Source organism: Pempheris klunzingeri, chromosome 9 (assembly GCF_042242105.1).
Source record: "Pempheris klunzingeri isolate RE-2024b chromosome 9, fPemKlu1.hap1, whole genome shotgun sequence".
Taxonomy (NCBI): Eukaryota; Metazoa; Chordata; class Actinopteri; order Acropomatiformes; family Pempheridae; genus Pempheris; species Pempheris klunzingeri.
In genome coordinates this window covers 23,710,842-23,729,470 of record NC_092020.1, presented here as the reverse complement: position 1 = coordinate 23,729,470, position 18,629 = coordinate 23,710,842, and positions in this window count along the sequence as shown.

The following is an 18,629-nucleotide window of genomic DNA, read 5'->3' as shown; positions in this document are numbered from 1 at the left end:
TCCCAGGAGGTGACTCTCTCCCGCCACCAGTCCACACTACATACTGTAGTCCATACTGAACTTGAACCAGCCACCCTCTGGTTCCAAGTCAAGTCCCAGAGGACCGAGCTACTAACACCCAAGGAGAGAGTCATATACTAGACCATAGAGTGTAAAGCCTCTACTACTAGTAGTACTACTACTAACAACTCCTACTGCTAATATTAATATATACAATCAGTGTTACCATAGACAGTATGATGCCATAACATCCAAACAGTGTGTTTGCCTGATTCCAGCTGTATAAATATGTCTGCCCCAGAAACCTATTCTGCTGCTCTTCTCATTTCAAATTGCTTTGGATGAGGTAGACACCTAAATGGCTGAAACACAAATGTAATCTAAAATGTTTCTTATAATAATGATTAATACCAAACCGCTCCTTGCACCACGGAGAAAAATGACTTTGCACTTGTTGTGCTTGGCCCCAAAAGAAACTCTGGCCTCGGTTGTTACAGTATGTCTGCTTTGTTACATTTCTGTCGTGCTTGATATATCTTCCAGCGTTGCCTCGGATGAGTCTCAAGGTTGTGGTAGGGCAAGAAAAATCAAAATGAGTGTGTGGTGAGTCATAGTGACCTTGTTATACCGCCGCAGCAAAGCACATCATTCTGTTTTTCTCCTTCTCCTCCCGACAACTCACTGTTGTCCAAAGATGAGGCTCCCAAATCACCGTTCCCTGGCCCGCCGCCAGGCCACAGAAGGATTGGGCCAGTCCCAAAAAATACACTTCTTACTGAACACAGTTGAAACACTTCTCTTTGGTTGGTCATTGTGGTGAAAAGAAAAGAAACCTGAAATGATCCATTATAGGTGCCTGGGCCCATTACTCATTCTCAACACTCCCACAGTTTTCAGTTCCACATTCACAAGCAGAACTGAACCAAGTAATGCTGAATTTACTTTGATCATTTTAAGAATAAACCGTACCTGCAGCTCTCAGCCAGAGTAAAATATACTCAACGATAAAGGTTATTCCTTGCCACGTTGTTATTACCTGTCATAAGAGTGTACAAAGCATGAAGCGATAATTAAGACAGACTGTATACTGTATATTTAGTAAAGTTTCTATGATTCTTTTTTCATTATTATCTTAATACAGATAGTTTCAAAAGTTTCTTAGATGACTATTGAAAGTTAATAACCCATAGAAAAGATCCCCAGAGAAGATATTCATATGTTGTTCAGTCTAAAGAGGTGGGAAACAGAAAAACACCTGTTTAAGAACAAATTAGCAAGCAAATTACATTCAAAAGCTTTATAATTACATACAATGCAACATGTAGGTCGTAGTGTGTGTATGATTAGTGTGTTGCTGTGTGAATATACATTACATGTGCAGACGTAATGAGTCTAGTGGCACAACTCCTCAGACCTCAGAGGTAGAACTGTGGAGTCACCCTGAAGTTTGGATATCTGTAGCGTATGCACTATATGTAAATATAAATATACAGGTCCAGTTATATGATAGTAAATACAAGAAGTAAACAACGGTGTGTAGTGTTACACTACACACTATATACAGTATATATGGGTGCCATCTTGTCGTTAAAACTGGGGGTCTATTGTGACTGGTAGGAAGGTATAATGGGCAAATGTGATGGGCAGACGTTACTGAAGTTACTGAATTCAAACACTTAAAATGGTACATATTTGTCATTTTGTGATGCAAATGTTTATTTCCCAAATATTTGACCCCCCCTCTTACTAATCTTGGCTTGTACTAGCAGAGCAGCAGAACTCCTGAATGCCTTTGGGGAAGTTAGTTTTTAAGAACGCGCACATTGTAAGGTCAGCTTTGCTGTCGGCAAAACACACAGATTTAAACTTTAGCAACGGATTTAACATCAAATCTGTAATCCTAGCCAGGGAGGTCTGGACATGGACAATATTCCCACAACTTCACACTGAGAAAGCCAACAGTTCGCTGCCGCCACCCCAGCTACGTCGCTTTACCAAAAGTCTCTCCGTCGCCCCTCATCTTAGCTGGAGTCTCTGTGTGCTTCGTGTTTGCCTATACTTCCCAAATCCCTAAGAGCAAACAGGAGCATGGGCAGATTAGCTTAATATCATCCTTGGCACTAAATACACAAAAATGAAATGTCATCCGTGTCTCAGGGTATAGTCAAAATAAAAAAAGTCAAACCAGGGCTCTAACTACCCTATCTATCTATCTATCTATCTATCTATCTATCTATCTATCTATCTATCTATCTATCTATCTATCTATCTATCTATCTATCTATCTATCTATCTATCTATCTATCTATCTATCTATCCATCCATCTATCCATCCATCCATCTATCCATCTATCTCCGTGTACCCTCTATGCTGCTGACAGATGCATTCACGTGGAGCCATAATAAGATTAAAACTAAAAGAAAAAAAAGTCAAAATGGATTTTAATCAATAATCTGGCTACTTCTTTGTGGATGGCATGTGAGCCTTGAAGAATGGGCAAATGACTGTGAATGAGAGCTAAAGCTAATAAGCAGGCCACCGCTAATCTCTTAAACAAACCTCCTCTCTCCCTATGTGGCCTTCTTTCTTGCATTATAAATAATGTATATTTTGCCAGCCACCCCCCAACAAATACACACACACACACACACACACACATACACACATACACACACCCCATTCCCCCCCCAAATGTCTCTTTTGACTTCTGAGATGCCAGTATAGAGTTCAATCCGGTCCCTCCCCCAACCTTATTGGTTTACTTTAATTAGTGATATTGAAGGCAGGGGCAAATAAGGAGGGGTGGAGATGAGGAAGGGGGTGGGGGTGGTGGGGGGGATTGGGGAGGCGTAAATACTGAAAACAAACAAGAGAGCTGAATGGGAGGATGGTGGTGGGTGCAGTCCCGATGCCGCTGCGCAGACGGAAGGGGACACATGGTGTAAGCAAACACTCGTAATTGCATTAGATTCCCCTGGCACACGGGTAATCTAGCCTTCCCCTGTCCCAGAACACAACAGGACACATCTCCCACTTCTCTCGCTCTCTTTGTCACTCTCCCTCCTTTGCAAATTATTAATGTAAAACCTGCAGTGCTGTCATTGATCATTCAGCAGGCATGATAGAGGACTAATTAGCATTTAGGAGGCTGAGGTATGGAGCGCAAGTAGGTGTGAGCTCACAGATTCACTTCGCTTGTGTTTGAGAAATGCAGCATGTGTGTATTTGAATGCACGCGTAATTGTGTGTGTGTGTGTGTGCGCGTGTGTGTGCATCCCGTTAAACAGTTGTCCTGTTTGATATTTCATTCCTCAGCCCACATGTCTTGAGAGTATGAGCAAACACATTTGCTTGAATGGGATGTTCCCCGAGCAAACGGGGAAAACCTGGCCTTGATATGAATATCAGTGACAGTCAATGATAATTGGGATGGGATGTTTTTGCTCCTTATTGAGATGTCCGGTGCACAGAGACCTCATGAAGTGACATACGTGGCCTGATATCATTAGCCGGATCATCGATTGCCCTTTTCACTCTCTGCTTCTGGGAAAGAGGCTTCTGCTGTGGCTGTAACAGCAACAACACCCACTAGGTGGTGATGTGATATCCACTACGACCAAGATCCACACATCCACATTATGAATACTCCAAGCTTATACTCTCAAATCTTTTTTAAAATATTTGTTTGCCACTGCAAATACACAGAACTTTTTAAAGAGTTAGTACAACAAAAACCACCAGATTGGCTTGTTTACTCGAATTTAGCTTGTTAATCAAAACTATACTTTGTCTATTATTCAAGTGCTTATGTACTCTGTATTGTGACAGAACTCTAGCTTTACATTGACATTTTTCAGATATTCCTCTTGTATTTTTCAGCATTTAATTACTCCTCTTAACCAGACTAGTCTGAGTGACAGCAAAACAAGGTACAAATCCTAAATTACTAACACTTTAACAAAGCGTCAGAGCTGCAGCGTCTTGACAAAAGGTAATAAATAATTCCTGCCCGTGTGGAATAAACCGCATCATCTTTGCACAGGAACAGCACAGCGTCTTCACCATTAGTGCGTGAAACAGGTGGCAGAGAGGCCGAGTCATGTCGCCCGCACAAACATTCATTCGGTCAAGGAAAAGTCTCAGATCTCTGATGGTATTTAGCGGATATGTGAGGCTTTGAGGGAAAGCCGCAGAGCCAGAGGGTTTAAATTTGTGTGGCCCCGGGGCCAGCGCTACAGAAAATAAACAATGCTTTCCAGTGATTAGGACTTTATTAAGGCACACAGAGTCCCCAGCGCAGATAGGGTTTGTGTTTGAGGAGTGGGCCCAGTGACAATGCCAGCTGAGTCCACTCTCACTGATCAAAAGTGAGATTTTCCCCCAAAAAACAGTTTTATCAGACGGCCGTTTCAGTGATGAGATATGCTATGAAAAGCCCCGCAACGCAACACAGGATGACTTCATCATTTAAAGCCGACTGATTACGTTTGTGTTATTAACTCCACAGCACACACAATTAGCTTCTATTGACCGCCCCTATAATCACTGCCATTCGGATTAAGAACTACTACTCACACAAAATGCTTGATCTCTAATGGCTGACAAACAAACAACCCGAGAGACGACAGGGGGAGAGCACTGGGAACACCCACCAAGTTGCTTTTAAAGTAAAATCCCTAAGCCCTGGACACCCCAACAAAGTCTGTCATGTCTAACCTGGCTCCTCACCTGTTTGGAAGCAGCCAAATGGCCCAGGGTAATCCCTCATCCCCGGGGCAAAGGAGGCAGATTTACCCACCCCAGAGCTCTGTCCTGCCCTGACAAGTTAGTGTACTGCAGGGGCCCTGGGAACACCCACAGCCACCACTCTCTGTTCATCTTAGGGCATTTAGCTCCACCAAAGTGCCTGTAAACAAATCTCAAAAGGAGAACTTCAATGGCGGCACATTACGGTCCATAACAGCAGTGTTTACAGGGGTAAACAGCACAGACGCTTATAATGTAAAAAAAGAATCCAGATCACTGACGTACTGCCAGTTAAATAGCAAAACCACACTGTAAAGATCCTCCATTACCATTTACAATTACACTTAAGTAAAACTGCAGAAGCATTGGACACAATTATGTCGTTTAATCTACGTACTGAATGATGCATTATATCTTAAAAACTGGTCACACCTTTTGTATTTAAATGTATTTTTGTATTTAATCTTAATCTGAAAAGTAGCTGGTGAAAATAGCATTAATTAACAAAAAAAAACACGACTGAGTGGAAGGATGGAGAGCTGATGGATTTCATCGCCTCTGTGCGTTCCTTGTCGAGGGCTCACCTCTCGGCTCATTAAGAAGGCAGGTTTAACGACTGCACAGCCCAGTGGCAGAGGGATCAGCGATCTAACCACTAATTGGGCTGTTTCAAGGAGAGCATGAACTGGAAAATGTTGCTTAATGATCAGGTGCAGCGTCGCTCTTTGAAACGCGCTTGATGTTTGGAGACATAAAGGGAGAGATCTGCCTGATCTGGTTCTTTTTGTTGCCTCGGCTGGAATCTCCAGCTCCCGCGGACTCAAAGCATCATAATGTGTCTGTTCTACAAATCCAACAACAGCAACATCAAGAAACAACCAGTTGTGGTGGTGCAAAATCTAAGTTTATAGTTCATCTTGTGATGGTTGGTGTGGCCTGCTTTCTTGTAAATGCAATGGAAGAGTAAGTCCACTAGGGGGAGCAGTGTTGCACAAAATGGTGCCACTGCATGAGTTCCAGACAGGCAGAGCTGAACAGTTCTCCCACTGACTGAGGCAGGTCATACAAAGAAGCATTCTCATTTCCAACTGAAGGTATTGATCTGCATATTTAGATTTTGGGACGTGTTTTACCTGATGATCTCTTTAACTATAATATTAACAATTACAGTGAAAGCTTTTGTCCCACTTTTTGTCCCACTCGCCACTTGTATCAGCTACCTTTTGTAGAATTATTGTAAGATTATCACACATTTGTGTAAATTATGCAAAATTATTGAAATCATAATGTGTTTACTGGAAAATCTGTTATTGTTTTTTTTGGTAGATTTTCATTTTTTTGTGTTGCTTTACAGCAAACAAATCCTCCAAATTAAGAGTATAATTGAAGAAAGCCACAAGGTCCTTCTGTCCTTTATTTCTATTGACAATAATTAGTAGTAGTATTAGTAGTAGTTGTAGTAATTAGGTAGGCTATGATGTGGCCAACCACCGTAATACAGTTATGCTTTCCAGTGAATGATATAAATTATGGATATATTGTTACTCACAGGTGTGTGTGGGGAAAAAAAAGCACTAATGGAATCGACACAATTACTGCACTGACCAGCTTCAGCTCAGTGTTGTGTTGGCAATAAAATAAATTGATTTCATGCTGTACAAACACAAGTGATTTAGGTGTTTAGACTGATTCCCATATTACACAGAACATTCAGCAAACAAAAAGTATTTCAAAAAGTACGACTAATTAAAACGTGTAATGATGACGATTAAAGAGCAGCTGTTTGGACTAATGCACCACAGTTGCTGCTTTACCATCAGCATCATTTTCTGCAACATGCAAAACTGAAAATATAGTTTATTACATGATTTCAAATTTGATTTTAAAATCAAATTTCAGATCTTTCTTTAGGCTTGTAGGTTTGTTGACAAAAGCCCAACACGTCCTTGTCTCTGTTTATTGTCTTCACATACAGTAATTCCTTACTATTGGCTCATTGTCATGCACAATCATATTTCACTAATACGGATTAAATGTATTTGCTCGATACTTCATGACAATAAGATCTTGTCGAAAATGTGGAAACGTATTTGCCTGTTTTTCTTTTTTGTTTAGTATTTGTTGAATAAAAAATTTGCACACACACAAAAAAAAATCACATTTTTCATTCAGTGTTGTAAATCACATATTGATTTCTTTAAAACGTACAGTTTACACTTTATAAATGATCTTATGCTTCATCTAAAAACTCTATGTTCTTTTTCACGTCAACCAAGTTCTGCTACATTTGTCTTATTTCAGAGCTGAGAAGCGTCCAGAGAGCAGGTTAGGAAACCACCGGGTTAACGCTGACTGTCGGTGTGCTGTAAAAATGGCAGCCTCTCAGAGCCATTAGTCTCTCTCTTATCGGCCAACTGTAACCACATTATTCATGTGGCTGCATTCAAGCTTTTAAATATTATCCAAACCTTCATGTTCGCAATTTGTTTGAATGGCGCGCCTGTGCTCAGATAAGAAATGAAAATTAGAGCAGCATTAAATGGAGCCTGTTCAATTTGCTACAGTAGAAGCTATTTATCTTGATTAGTATGACGAGATTGTGGGCTCCTTCGTGATGTTTTATCTTTGACAGGCCTTTATTGCGTTTGTGTGTGTGTGTGTGTGTGTTTGTGCGAGTCGATGCATGTGCATAAACACTGTTAAAGCGGAATTTCAGCTGACTTTGTTTTGTTCGTACCATGTGTGAAATTGATTTCCTCTCAAAGAGTCTTCCCTTGCTCTTAAGTTCATTTGGACATTTTGTTTGTTTTGATTTGAATCCCCCAAAATCCCCTCTCGCTCTGCTAAGAGTAAAACAACTTATTAACTTAAAAACAATAATTTCCCATGAGCATCCCTCGCTGATGCTTTTCGCCAAGATATTTTCTCTCATCCACAATATTTCTTTCAGCCTTAATTAACAGAACGAGGATTTAGTGTCCTCCAATCGCATCACTCAGAGGACAAGTTTGAACCCTCGCAGCTCTCCAGATCCAAGTGAAAATGAGTAAGTTTAAACTGGGAACTAAAACATATAGGATTAATTAAAACAGCCTTACTGCCAAAACTCTGTATGGTGTAACATTTTTGGAAATTGAATACTGCACGCAAGTGTGTGTCTGTATCAGAGGTGTGTGTGTGATCTGTGTTCGGACCGTATGTAGTAGTACATATAGGGTTTGATCAAAACAAAGGTTTTGTTCCAATATTGGATCTTTATAAATTGGACCATAGTCATGCAAAAAGTGTCTGTTTCCTTCAGATATATTTTTTTGGCAGCGTCAGAAGACGTCCACACAGCTGTAAAAATAAACCAAATGAATTAATTGAAGGATTCTTATCTCTTCAGGGGTCATGACCTTCACTGTTTAAAGATTTGGGAGAATATGGGCTACCTTTTTCAATGTGCAAATTATTTGTTTGAATAACTATATAACAAGTATATCACTGTTTTACTTTCCCACTGTAATCTGATTTGACTACCATCCTTAATGGTTATGAAAACATTTTATTGTCCAGCACAGGTCATTTTACACACGTTATAGATTTACGTCACTGAATCAAAATGTACATTTGAAGACTCCAACTCTGCTTGCACACACAGTTTCAGTAAATATCGTAGGCTACAGTTGAACAGGAAGGGTGAAAGGCATAAAACACATAATTCAGGAGATAATCTGAACTCAAAACGGTGATTTAGAACATTAGTACGCATTAGCTTCAACACCATGTCACTACACGATGTCTCCACTAGATTCATGGGTTTTGCAAAATGGTAGCAATTGATTTAAGAAAAGAAATACTGTGTGTTGCATCCTAGCAACTGGGTTATACTGGTTCTTCCCCATATCTCACAGGTCCTTCATTCTATTCTCCCAATTATTTCATAACTTTGTCCACCATTATGCTTGTAATAACTGCATATCATTGTTTTCTATTGATGCTTTTTAAATGAGTGCTTTTTAAAAATACTAATGTATTTGGGTTTAACCAATTCTAGCTGTATATGCAGTCTGGGTCCTAATTTAAAGTATCACACACTATCAGCCAACTATCACCCTCCACACACTGGTATTGTTATATCACTTTAGGGTTAAAGTGAGTCTCTATGCATTGTTTTGCCATCCAGTTGACGCAGGAACATCTAATTTGGCTGTGTCTGACATGAAGACGTAGAAGACCAGCTGTCATAGATGTGCTTCGCTTCTAACTCAAAGCAGGTTCATTTCAGGCTTAGAAAAGCTGTCTTGACTAAGTTATGGCCATGAGTGAATTATGTCTGTGCCGTCTAGTAAGGATGTGCTTAGAAAGTAGTCAGTGGAAAACGCGTTATAAAATGTTATGACATCAAGTCAGGGGTGCAAGGAAAACACAATAAATCTTTGATCTTCACTCTCAGGATCCATTTGCTCTCCATATGATTCTTTGTAAGGAGGAGGTGGTCCCAATAAAGTTGTCTGACCTCACAGCAGGTGTGTCGGTACACCATAATAAAAATGTGTTCATGCACATTAAAGTCTGATCGAAACAGTGAAGTTTTAAGGAGCACAATACATTTACAAAGGGCGCCTTAAGGACACTTCTGGGCTTGAAATCGAGTGAAAGGAGACCTGTTTTGAAAGCATTTCACAGCAGTAGTGAAGCAGCCGATGGATTTAAGAGAATGTGTGTTTCAACTTTATTTCAGGTGTACCCACGGAGATTACCTTATTGTCTTTCTCATTTACAAGTGAGGCCTAACAAAATTGCAGCCAAAATCACATAAGCACTGAGCTGAAAACTGCTGAGTCCTCAGCAAGCAACAACAAGCAGGCAGGTGACAAATCTGATTAGATCTTGGATAAACAAAATGTACACAAATCTTTATTTGGTTTGCTTTAAAAAAAAAAAAAATCATGCGCATTGTATTGTGCCCTGAATACTCAAAATATGCTTAAAGTTGAGTCTAACTTCAGCTCATAAATGGAGGAACTCCTGAGGTTGGAACTTCACGGCGCTCTCAAAGGTTGGTGCTCCTTTTTGTTCTCACTGTTTGTACATAGGGAAGATTTTGTACTTGCTGACACTCTTCCAGGGGGTTTCCAGTGATCTTTTACTGGTGCGTGAGGTTACACGGAGAGGTAGGAGAGGATTAACCTTCAAAGGACTGAGCCTGTTATTGTGTGTAATTAGGATAATCTGAGGGGTTACAGTTGAAAATGAGCCTTTTCAGTGTTCTCGGTGTCACAACTATTTAGACGATTACATTTCCAGTTCATTGAAATCTTCTGTGATAAAACAAAGCAATTTAAAGATTTTTACGCAGACACTTGAGATGTTTACTTACTTTTATTGGACACGATACAAAGCGGAGTAAAGCATTCTGCCTCTTTTAATTGTACTAAGTGGAACGTTAATGGACCTAAAGCTGACTGAAATCTCCACATTTCAAACACACATTATCCTGTAAAGCACGGACAGGCTTTTATCGTAGTGCGAGCTAGCTGAACACCCAGCTTAACAAAGACAGCTATTAGCTTTTTGATGACATAATGCTTCCTCTTTTACGCTCCTGGGCAACAGTTTGTATGAAGACTGAATTATTGCAGTGCATATACAGTGCAATTCACTAGATGCTCATTTCTGTGCTGCTTCTGGATGATAATTGATTCTTTTGCCAGTTAATTTATTTCAGTTTTCAGAAGTTTCTCAATGCTATCTCGCATTTTACTTTGTAAACATCTCGTGCACACAGTACAGGGCCTAGCAATGAAACAGGCTGCTGTTTATTTGGCCCACTGGTTGCTCTATAATTGGGGCCTACACACTGTGGCAGTAGCCATCATGGTCACCAAATCTATCTCATGGTCCACATGACAGAATATGTCTGCTCCAAACCTCCATAGTGATCCCATCGCCGCGTGAACATTTGTGGTATTGCCATTTTGAGCTCTTGCAGGCCGCATCATTGACTAAACATGGTGGTACCCTGACAAATTCAACACTCACTCACTCACCTACTCACTCACTCGCTGCTATTTCAGCATGTAAGAATATACAAGTGTCACAGCTACACCCAGATAGCCAAGCACTCAGCTGTTGATTGAGGGATCACTAGCGAAATGGGATGTTGCCAATTCCAAAAGGTGCAGAGATAGAGATAAATAGCTGTGGGCTCCTCGGCATTACACGGGAATGTCACCCAGCGAGGAGCCATCTGATGTAAGCGGCCAAAAGACGAACCTTCACCCCTGTCACAGCCGAAGAGGGAGAGGAATAGGGATAGCCGTCGCTCCTTGACGACAGGTAGAAGATGCAGTTGACACAAACTGTCACCCATCTCCCAGGGCGCACTGGGACTGGAGCTTTGCAGTCTGCAATATTGGCACACGCTGTGAGCTTGAAGAGTAGAAGAAGAGCGCCTACCAAAGCCCCTGCAATGCTGAGAAGGGAAATATGTGTGGCGGGAATTAAATCAACTGAGGAATATATGAGTGGCTATCAACATCTTCTTTACATTGTAAACAAACCTCTGTAAAGAATGAACTTTAACACTCGATTATGAACAATTTGTTAACACAGATGATACACAAAATTAGCACAAAGTAATTACCATTAAATTGATTATTACATTTGGGATCCTCCTTCACGAGAAGGATCAAAACAGACCACTCACTCTGCGCTTCCTGTAAATGTTAATTTTTCAAATTGAGGTGTAATGCTTCGCGCAGTGGATAATCAGCACTGGCACTTGACCAGCCATTGTTGCTCAGGACGTTTTAGTATTTGTTTGGCAACTGCTCCACTCTCTCAACAGGGTACTTAATCAACTGTAGATCCCTCTGGGGGACAATAGCATTGCTGAGCTAGCTCTCTTAGCCCACAGGGACCAAAGTCGACATTTGCTTTGGACTGGAGTGACCCTTACTGCACACAGATACTACAGATGGATGCTGCAGGTATGTGGGCTCCAAATTCTGTATAGTTTTGGAGGCCAGTATTGAAATACATACCAATGCTTTTTACATTTTTGGCCAAAAGAAAAAAGCCTTTGATGGCCTCATCATATATCTACCGATTTTTGCCAAGAAAAAACAGAACTGCTTTTACCCTCTTCAGCCTACTCCAGTCAACAGGAAATGCACCAAATTACTCAGCTTTTATAATATATAACAATATTTTTGCTATATTCTGTCACTGAGGCTGCAAGTGTTGCTCACACTACTGCACTTTATACTAAAAGTACGATGCAGTTATTATTTTGGCAGTTGGTATACAAGAAATCAATGTATATTTCTGCATTATTTTTTACACAGGTGCCAATTTTGCATTTGGAAACAAATAGCAGCATTTGCACTGATTTGTAACAATGTGTTCATTTCCATTGTGGGACAAACAATGTTTACCTACAACACACCCAAGAATCAAGTCATTAATATGCATGCATGATGGCATTTCACTTAGTTTTGGTATTGTATGGTGTGAAGCTACATTGGCCTCATATAAAAATATGTAGTTTTACATTTGGGACATGTCAATACTGTCGCATGGCAACTTCCACAGAAAGAACAGAGATCAAATTCAGCTACGCAACAGTCCCTTTGGATCCAGCAGGGATCCAATTTAGGGAAATTGGAGTTCAAACTTTGGATCCTCCAATTAAATTTCAAAATGAGTCTCTACACCTAAATCCTACAGATACATTGTACCTTGATTCCTCTGGAATAAAAGCTTCTATTTGTAATGGGTCTGTCAGATTAAATTGTTGTTTTCTTGGATCCAAAGTTTATCATTAACACGTTACAGAGAGATGTGCTTGGCGTACCGCACTCACAGTCAAATGCGGCGATGGTGCAGTTTTTCCAGTGCAGCTGGATGAATTTGCAGATGGATTCGGCGAAAGTCTGCTGTATACATACTCAAAGAATGACTGAGATGAGACGTCCCACCTGTGTGTGTGTTTATGGAAGTGTATGTGCGCATGTGTACATTTGTGCATAACTGTGTGTGTGGGGGGGGGCATAACCGTGTGTCCATATATAATAGTATGTGCATTTTAAATCATTTGTAATGGCCTGCCTAAAGGAAATGAGTGCAATTTATTTCATGGTAACACTTGGTATAATAATGTTTAAAATTTATATACCATTTCCGGAGATTATTAATATTTCGTAGTGTATTATGGTTGGGGCACATTATCTTTCAAGTTGTCCATTTATTTGATATCTTCAGGATAAGATGTGAACAGGTTGTTAAGATGAGGGACTGTGATATAAACTTGTGTTTGTCTTTATAACTCTACCCTAAAAGTAGACAGAGTATCAGTCCAGAGTAAACATGTTGGCCAGCTGTACCAAGAGCTAAATACATCCATCGTCGGTTCAGCAGAGGCTGTGTGGCTCTGTGCTGCTGTTAAACAGCAGCATCTGGATGAGAAACTGAGAATCACGCAAAAAAATAAAGAGGGTTAAATGGCCTGATTGTTGCATGATATGGGTACCATACAATAATATGTTTTATTTGTATTTGTTTGTTTTGGCTGAATACTGTACAACACATGTTAGTATATATTTTGTGTGTGTGCTCGGTTAATGCACCGTATTTTGTACGTGACAAAAAACATGTATACATATATATGAAATATATACTATATATACTAAATATACTTTAATATATATTAGATAATATATATTTGTCTTTCTATATTCATAAAGAAATTGAATATAATTAAATGTGTCACAACATATATGGAACAACATCTAGCATTTGTTAGCATTTAAAGTTTGAATGTTTTTACAGTCTTTGTTAAAGCTGAAACTATAGAGCAAGAACCAAATGTGTAATAGTAATAAATAATGAAGTTTGTTGGTTGAGATGTATTTGTTACTTTAAATGAATAAACCACATTGCCAGTGCCAGACATACAACTATGGAAATATTTGGCTCCTGCTTTGCGAAACAAAATGGCTTCTTCTTTTCCTCACAGTAAATACAGAAAAGAAACCTCAAAACAAAACAGTCGAGAGGATAACCATTGATCCTCATCTAAGCCACGCTCAATCACACTTAAACGGGGCGGCTCTTCCTACCAGAGGAACCAGCACAAACCTTTAAGTCTACAGCTAATGCCCGGTTTAGTCCTCTCTCTCTCTTTCTTTCCCTCCTCAAAACTGCCTTGCTACAACTTAATACGAGACGAGCTCACGCTGGGCGGCTGGGAGGTGCTATCGAGGCCCGACTCAACACACACCGCCTCTGCCTTTGCTTTCCATTTTGTTGTCGCCATTCTTCGTCTCACCCCCTCCAATTTCTTCTTTGCGGGTCACCGAACCCAGGGACAAAGTGCGTCTGCCCCACCTCCTGATCCTCGGACGCCAACACCGAGGCCGCAACGCCACACACAACGCTGGAAGATGACATTTCCTCACCCCCGAGGCACCCCCTCCCTCATCTCCCCTAATCCAATCAGCAAGGCCTGAGTTTTTCTAATATACTGGTGGTCTCATACTCTGACTTTATCCCTGCAGCTGTGCCGGACCGCTCATTGGCAAGATTAGGGCCTCCTCAGCTCCTCTGATCATGTATTTCAATATGAATGGGACCAATAAGGGGGTGGATTATGGCTTAGTTACTTTGGAAATCCAAGGCCCCCCTTTGATGCCCCCGGGTTTGAACAGCAATGGCAGAACACTGCCTGGTCGGCATGGCGTGGCGGCAACGCCACCTGGCAGTCAAATGTTTGCTCATATGCGCTCATTAAACAACACCACACTGGCAGTGTGGGTACTGACTGCAGGCCCGATGGCGAGCCTTGGCCGCGAGCAGATGGCGCCGTCACCAGTATGCCAGGTGGGGTTCGTCGTTGCCACTCGCGAGATGCCTCTTGGACGAAGGATGGGGGGAGGTGTGGGAGGAAGAGGAGTGTGGACGAAGCATGTTGCCAACTAGGAAGAGAATAAACAAACACACATTCCAGTTACCTTCGCCGTTACACACACTCATTTTCTGTCTCCCTGCCTCCATCATTCTGTTCCCTTCACACGTAGAGTGGACACTTATAAACAGACACACTTCATAGATGTAAACGTGCGCTTAATGCAAAATTATCAACACTACATTAATCAGAAGAGGTCTCTTGTGCCCACTCAACATCACCTGCATGTATAAGTGCAACCGAATATTCCTCCAAACACTAGAAACATACGTTCACACACTGAGGTGTCCTGAGAGTGTTGGCCCCGCCATGGCATGGCCCCAAAGGGGGTTTTTCATTAGTTATTGAGGCCTGTGTCGTCTTCCCCGCCGGCCCTCTTGGCCTCGCGTCTCTGCGCCCTTTGTGTGTGAAGTGCTAGAGGTGATTAATATTTGTTTTCCCTTCTCTGTGGGAGAGGAAGACCCAGCTGATCCACTGTGACCCCTCCTTAATCCCCAGCGGGTCGAACCAGTCTCTCCGTTTCCTCCCCTGTTCTTTTGGGTTTTTACCTCAGAGGGCGCCTACCCCACGCTAACACCCGTGTCAGACCTGAAGACCTCGTGAGACTCGGGCTGTTTAATGCTCACGTTGAGTTTTGAGCGGAGCCACGATGACAAGTTTCTTTACGAGGCCCTGTGAGTTTTTATCTACCGTAACCCTCTTCCGTGAAATGACACTTGTAAATATTGTTATCAAGGTGATGACTGAGAAACTGCAAACAAACTAGACTTGGACTTAAAAAAAAAACAGCTCAGTGCAGCGGGATGTTTCTTCAAGTTTGCTAAAAATAAATGTCTCGGTGTCGGGTTCAAAAACAGAGTAATGTGTCACATTTTGGAGAACAGCTACTAAATGGGCTCTGTATCAGTAACACACCGCTCCCCAAGTAGTTTGGACAGTTTGGACAGGTGAAGGAAGTATCTTCCTTACAGAAAATAGGAGGATATCCTGAATCAACTAGGCTTGGTTTGGGCCAGGTTGAGGGGTTTTGGGGCTTTGTTGAGGCCAGTGGAGAGGGTGTCTTGAAGGATTGAGTGGCTCGCGGGGTCTATTGAGCACTTGATCCTGTTGACAGATATACTGCTCCCTTTGTGACCACATGGCTGTGATGGAAATGGCAGGTGCAGTATGGGTAGCCGATGGAAAAAAAAAAAATCCTTTCTAGCGTTGTGTTTCAGTGGTTGTAAAAACACAGCTGTTTTCAGCTTTCTGAGGCGGCTGCGTGCTCGGTTTCCAATTCTCTCTAGCTCCTTGTTGCCTTGTTGGCGTAGTCACTAAACTCGCAAACACAGTCTTATGGTCTTAGCTCTTTATAAGAGCTTTAGTTGGGAAAAATGTACAGATCAGTATTAACGATCAACACTGTTGGATGAAAGCTCTTAGCAACTGGCTCAAAATCTGCCTCAGAGTAACTGATAGTAATGGGAAACTGCTCGGCTATTTAACACACGGGCATATTAACACAGGAAGGGAGAGAGAGAACGAATCAGTCAGAACTGAGCAAAAAAAGAGACGAGGTATTTTATTAAGATATGCAAGTTATAGTGCAGACACACATTTTTAATGCATTTAAAGCATCTAAAGCAAATAACATGAGTATTTTAACTTGTCATAAATAGACTAATTGCGCCAATTGAGATTGTTCTACAATGAATTAATATTCTTCACTTATGTGTGACAACTGTTACTGCAATGCAGCAGTAAAAGAAATATGTTCAACACTGAAAACCAAAGTGTTAGCCTTCAGGTCAGTCTGGTACTATCTATTGAATTATCACATTTTAGAGAGATTAAAATAAAATTTAAAAAAATGTGTTTATTAGCTATTCTATTTTACTCTTATTTGACTTTATTCCTATTTATTTTATAAATTAGTTATTTAATAAGACATTCAAGTTAAATTAAATTACTGTCTACGTAAAATAACCTCCATTAGTATTATCATTATTATTATTATTAGTGGTAATAGAAGCAGCATGAGACATTATAAATTATCAAATTATAATTAACCAAAACAGTGTCATCTAGTGGGAGAATACTCGTTACTGTAGCAGTCAAACATAAACAAAACTGCAATTTGTGAAGAGAAAAGAAAAAAAAAAAAATTGGAGAGTGTGTGTGCTTTTGTGTGTGTTAGTAAACTGTGATTTGTTAGCTCTGTTTCTTGCTTTAGAAAATCTAAAACTAATAATAATATTAAAAAAAAAAATGTCTTTTTTTTTTTTTTTTTTTCATTTTTGACAGACTGTTTTTGTGGATCCCTGGTTTTCACTTGACAGCTCTGCGCCTGACATGGTCCAGTCAGCGTTGTGTGGGAGTGTGTTCAGTGGGAGAAGCAAAGCTTTTAGCTCTCTATGAAGTTGTCTAATGAGTGGCGCCGAGTGTCACAACTCCTCCACAAATTACTTTTCTCTGCTGCCGTTCTCCACTCCCTACCCAACATTTTATTCCTGTCAACACCTTCAGTCACTGCCATCAAACTGTACATCTCCATCAAACGTCAGGCACTTTTCATTTTGGAACCTGTCTTTGCTATCTGACAGCTGTTGTAGACAAGTAAAGCAGCTCGCTCATAACATATAATAATATAAAAGCAGTGATGAATACAGATCTTATAAATAGCAAACCTGGTGTGTTACAATATAACCACTGATGTGATCATGTAATGATTTCTGCTTTGTTTCTGCTGTCTGACAAAGGTTTGTCAAAATATCAAAAGCTTAAAAGCAAAATGAGCAAAATGTAGGTAAAGAGGGTTGTTGTTTAAAAATCTTAAAAATACTCGGGGAGCTTTTAGTTTATTTTACTCTCAACTTGCATGGGCAGTTTTCTATTAGCAATATATATGAGTCTTTAAAAGACATAGAAGGCAATTAGATAATAATTCCAAACACGGGATCCTAAGTTTTTAACAGATTTTTAGCCATGTAGCACCGACCCAAATAATTAATAAATGGAAAATTGCTTTTGGTCAAAACAAACCGATCTTAAAAAAAAAAAAAAAAAAAGAAGCGGAAACATGCAGGAAAAAATATTATTTTGAGGCAGAACTGCATTAGGTCTGCCAAAAGTGGTGATGAGAAATACAAGTATCCAAAAATGTGATTTCTTTGGTGATAGATAAAATCCTCTTAAGAGTGTCAGAAAACAGCATGCTCCAAAGTATTTTAACAGTACTGAAGGGGCTCTTGAGATTTATGACAAATGCCACAGTAGAATAAGCTTAAAATCCTCAGTGACCGGCATAACAGTGCCACCACAGCACGGGGACTGGTGTAATAGAGATATTGATATCTGCCGATGAAAAATAAAGGCGCATCACTCCGTGTGGACTCAACGTTGTGACACATAGATCGACGTCTGATCAACAAACCCGAGCTCGGAGCCCTGATCTACGACACCGGAGTGTGTGCTGTCACTTCTCACTTTCCCAACATGAAGCAATCGTACCTGCTCATCGCTCTGGGGTTTCACTGATGAATGACACTGCAGTGTGCTGTGCCTCACTACGGGGCCATTTGTGGGGAGATAAGAGAGACTTCCTGGATTAAGGAGGTAGTTGAGGTACATCTCCAGAGAGCCTGTTTGTTTGGGTAAGACAGCTCCTTCATTACTGCAAAACTGTGGGAGGCTGGGAAGCCAACCTGTCTCCGAGATAGCACGGGACTGCTGCCAAAATGTACTTAACCAGACTGAAAATGCAACCCACTTACCCCTGATGCCTCTAATATATTATCATGAATTGTGCATCGGGTGTAATGCACAGTTTGAGGTATTAATATTAAGCAGATGCTGAAATACTGACTTTAAAATATCACATATCCCACCTCACATGTTGTGAAACTACACACTCTTGATGTTAGGATTTTTTTTAAAGTAGTTCTGCTTTGT